Raw genomic sequence first — 4980 nt, forward strand, 5'->3', positions numbered from 1 at the left:
GGCCTCACAACTCTGACACAAGTTGTTGTTGCCCCGTTGGTAGACAGAGGGGGAAGCTTGGAATACACAAAGACACTTTTAATCACTTCATATTGATCACTTCATGACTGAGTGAGGTGCACAGGGAACTGTCCGAGGTCATGCTGAAAATGACTTTATTGCCGTATTTGAAAACTGAACTTTCTGTAGCCCAGATTCAAGTGTGTGTTGCCAGGCTGCTCTCTCTGAAAGCTGCAGACAACAAGCTCCTCTCCAAATTAATTTGCTTGTGATAGAGCCATTTAGACGTGTCTTTTTATAGAACTTGATACAACAACACACAGATGCACACACACACTTCCTGCAGCATGGTCGCACACAGTCAGGCGTATCAGCAACCCACAGTTGAGACAGACAGACACCCCCGGTGCATCACTCTCCTGTTCGTTTCATGGATCTGTCATCGTCCCAGGACAACAGGACAACACCTCGCCAGGGTGACTAATCTGCACTCGGCTCGCTGTCCTGGCTGACTCAGAACGCCACGTCTATTCAATTTCAGATGTGACTCAGTGATCGCTGAAGCGAGCTGCTATTGGAATGGAGACAAGTTACACAAAGAGACACAGACAGAGCTGGAAGAGAGCAACTACGATGGGGAGAAGTAGGAATTCTATTTATTCTAAACTCATTAAAACTTCTTCAGACTCTGAAAGATGACTGCAGGCATAGTGACACTTCTAACATCCTGCATCTGTGTGCTTATGCCTGTCTCGGGCTTTCATTTTGTGTATTTGTTTATTTTTGGGGGCATACTTGAGGGTCAGCAACGGTGACGACTCTGGGCCTGACAAAGAGGATGGCCTAATTCAGCCTGGCCCAGAAACCCTCACCTTGTCTAGCCATTAAATACACTTAAACTTCCTTTTACTAAGAGGAGTCAGCATGAGTTTCGGACCATCAAGCTTCTTATAAGCAGACAGTGATGTATAAATACTCTTGACACTGTTTATAGGCCTTTAAAACACACAAATAAGGTGCTTTCTCTGCATTTAAAATGGTTTGTTTAAACCACAGTGGTTAATGGTTTCCCTAAGATGTTCACAGTCATTTTTAACCTTATGGTTATGGAATGCAAAGGGCAGCTGAATGTATAAAATATAGGAAAAGAACTCGCAATCAATGTTTTAGCATGGTGGGCTAATCGGCTCATCTTGTTCTGAGCTGTTTCCAGTTTTCCTAAAACTAAAACGTGTGGTTTCTGACTTTTATCTGGGAAACACAGCATATCGATAGAGGCACTTTTATTCCAGTTATTCTGATTCATTCTTTAATTTAAAAAAAAACAACAACACAATACTCTTTTTCCACGTCTCATGTAAGATTTATTCTTTGAGATGGAACCAGCCAACTACACCCCCACAGATGACATGCAGACCACCAAGTGTCTTGAGGTTTCTAAAGTCTGCTGTCAGATGCTGGAGACCATCTATTCTGGTCGGCTTCTTCCATGGATACGTCGCAGTTTGGCGGGCTTGCTGTCAGCCAGCGCCGCAGTGCTCCTAATGAATTATTCATGTCTGGAAGAGAAGAGCAGCAGAGAAAGTCAGACTGTATTAAGCCAAACTAATTAAAGTCCCGGTATTAAAAGTGTGCCGGTGTCTCATCCAAGACGAGAGGAAAGAGAGATCCGCGGTGATACCTTTTTTTCCCGTCCGTGTCTCTATCACTCGTCCCCCGGCCTCCCTCCTCCTCCTCTCACTTCACTTATCCCCCTCTTCCCTCGGCTTTCTCTGGAAAATTACAACCTGACTGCTCACTTTAATATTTCAGCATCTAAGTGAGTGTGACAGGCTCTCCTTTGTGTCACACCCCTCCCTTCCAGTGTTCCCATCTCCATCCATCCACCCACTCCTCGCTCTCCCCACCCCAACCTCCTTGTGTCGTTTGCTTATCGTTAACCTCGACGGGTTCAACTTTTAGCATGTGACAGGAGAGGAAGAGGTGGTGGTGGTGATGGTGGTAGAGGTGGATGTGGGGGGGGGGGGGGGGGGCAGTGAGAGATGGGGACGAGGAAAAAACAAAAACAAATCAGGCTCAAAGCGAGGGCGCTCTGCCAGGCTATCAGCCTGTCTCTCTCTGTCTCCTGGTGAGTTTTCTGACACGTACACGACCATGAACCTACAATGAGGAGAGGTATTCCCTCACCCTGATGCACGCCACTCATGCTCAGACTTCCAGTCACACAGGTGGCGTTTCCAAAGTGACAGAGAGCGCTGTGATCTCATTCACAGGGACAGATTTGGAATAAAGGTGTACATGTCTCGGAAGTCATACTGGAGCTACTGGTCTCCCTTTAATGGCACCACTCGCCACGTGAGCGTGTACGTCTGAACATGTATTATATATGCCTTATGGAAGATGAGCGCTGTACTTGTTGGTGAGCGATAAGACTGTGTGATTGGTGGTGAACAGCCAGTAAGATGACTCAATGTGTTGTGTGTTTATAAGCACCATGATACACATCAATAATTAAGCTCGTCTCCCCTGTTCCCCATTCATTCTATTTTCATGTCTGCCATTTGATAACCCCGTGAGCCCTGCGCTCATATCTGAGTGGATTGTGTGCCTAAAGTAAGTGAAAATATACAAACAGCCTGAGGAAATGAGTCCTTTATTTCTAAAATAAATTGCATATCCGCTTGTCCAAAAGCCTTTTGCCAGCCAACATCAATTTGCACACACACACAAAAAGAATCACACTCACAAAGAGACACTCTTAACGAAGTGAGAGACATTGTACACAGCATTGATCATATAATTTACTCCTCTCTATCAAGCTACAAGGCTATTGATCATTTAATTCCATATGCAGGCCTCGGCCACGGCCAAATTGCTAAAATGGGGCTGCTCCCTTTAAATCGTGTCCCATAATGGTTTTGGCATTGATCGCGACAGACCCTCACTCGCTGCCAATGCAAACAAACCAAATTTTCAGTGACTGAACTTGCAAACAAAGCAAACCTCACGTCAAAATATGTGTGAAATCACACACACGCACAAACACACACACACACATGCACTGGGAGTAAATGCGCGCAGCACTTACTGCCCGACACAACAGTCTGCTGTGAATGTATCTCATCAATTGCTCAGAAACAAAGTTGGTGGTTTATTTGACAGTAGAGTTATTTTGTGGTGCGTTAGGCATGTTTTTAGTAATGATTGGAAGATTAAGGCCAGTCGAGAGGCCAATTTCAACCCATTTTACTCTGATGCTTAGCTGACTGATTTCCTCTTGCTGGCCTGCCTGAAGCCTGTCACGTGCACACACACACACACACACACACACACACACACACACACACACACACACACACACACACACACACACACACACACCTTTTTATGCACACAGCCAAAGTGCTTGTAAAACCTCACAAACCTGTACGTGCATCTGCCGATAGTGTAACTCCTGAGCTGTTGAGCTTGTGAAAGAAATGAAATGACATGTTGGGATGTGTGAAGCTGGGAGGGACAGGCTGATGATGGAATGGGAACTCCCTTTATAGAAAAAAAAAAAATATATATATTCAAACAGAAATAACCCACAGCCTTTCATTAACTCTAATTAAGCTGGTGCATTTCTGCAGTTTTGACTTTCTTTTTATGCATCCTAACAGATTCTGATATCTGCACTTGGTGTTTGTTCGCGCATGGACACGGATGCAGGACTGAAGATGTTGATTTGTTGACAGGTTTTGCTCACACGCCACGTTCACTGAGCAGAGCTCATCTGTGTTGGCTCTGCATTCACACTGAAATGCCAAAAGTGAGTCTCTCATATTCTTTGTTGGATTGCCAGACAGTTTCCTACTGTTTATCAGATACTGCATGAAGAATTTTCCCATGTTTAATTTTTGGGAAACTGGCATAAAGATGCAGCGTCATCAAGGAGGGAGCAATGCAGAGGAAAGGATGGATGAGGGATAAAGTGTGACAGGAAAGGGGAGAGATGGGAAGTCCAGCTGGTGGCAGAAAAAAGAGATCTATGAATATGACACCTCATGTCTCTATGTCGGCCATGGCTGTAACATACATGACAACCCTGTCACACTTGTTCATTCTCTCTTTATATCAGTGAGGAGGGCAGTCCTGCATGAAAGAAAGAACTATCTGATCTGATCTGTCTTTTCACATATAATTTATATCTTTTCTTAATTCCTTTTTTTACATTAGGTTTGATTTTGATTGTAACAGACGCTATATAAATAAAGATTGATTGATTAATTGATCAGTGGACGCACTAATGATAAAAGACTGCAGCCAACATGTATAGGATTAGAAATCTGGGATGGCCAAATTTTTGATTTTATGGAACTGTGGAAATGATTTTTATTTATTAATTGCATTATTTAAAAAAAATGCAGGGAATAAAACAGTGCATTTTATTGCTTTTTGCTATCTTGTTTGTGTAAAAAGGATGTGGGGAAAAAACACAAAAGAGAGGCTAAAATCTAAACTCATGCCCACTCAGTTGTGGATGTATGGACTCTAGACCATAATCTATATACTCAGTTCCATCTAAGCAGCCTCCCCAGTATGCTCTTCATTCACCATCAATATTCATGATTGCAGAGGCAGGCAGCAGAGGAACATCACCGGGCCATCCCTGATTTGCATCTGATAAATAAATGAGCTGACCCAATCAAGTGTGTGTGTGTGTATGTTTGTGTGCGTGTTTGTGTGTCTGTGTGTTTGTGATGTCCGTGACGCTCAGCTGGTTAAAATTGCATGACAGGAGTTTATGTAAAGAGAAAGAGAGAGGGAAGGGGGGTTGCAGAGACTTGGAGGACCCTGTCGCTCTGCTCGACACAATAATGAATTTCAAATAAGTTATTCACTTCAGGAGTAAGTGGCTGGCAGCCTCTCCTTACAGCTGGTTTGTTGAGATAATTGATTTTCAAATAGTTTGGAGGACGAGGAACAGGAACAGGACCG

The 4980-nt window shown here is 43.8% G+C and overlaps 1 long non-coding RNA gene across 1 annotated transcript; it reads left to right on the plus strand.

The window, feature by feature from the left end:
* The first annotated feature begins 595 nt into the window (after positions 1 to 595).
* On the plus strand, positions 596 to 4687 carry LOC115249644 (uncharacterized). The gene is made up of 3 exons (XR_003888326.1): positions 596 to 643; positions 3663 to 3811; positions 4618 to 4687. It is a non-coding gene; the product is annotated as an uncharacterized lncRNA (long non-coding RNA).
* Positions 4688 to 4980: the final 293 nt, after the last annotated feature.

Source organism: Takifugu rubripes, chromosome 4, assembly GCF_901000725.2.
Source record: "Takifugu rubripes chromosome 4, fTakRub1.2, whole genome shotgun sequence".
Classification (NCBI taxonomy): Eukaryota; Metazoa; Chordata; class Actinopteri; order Tetraodontiformes; family Tetraodontidae; genus Takifugu; species Takifugu rubripes.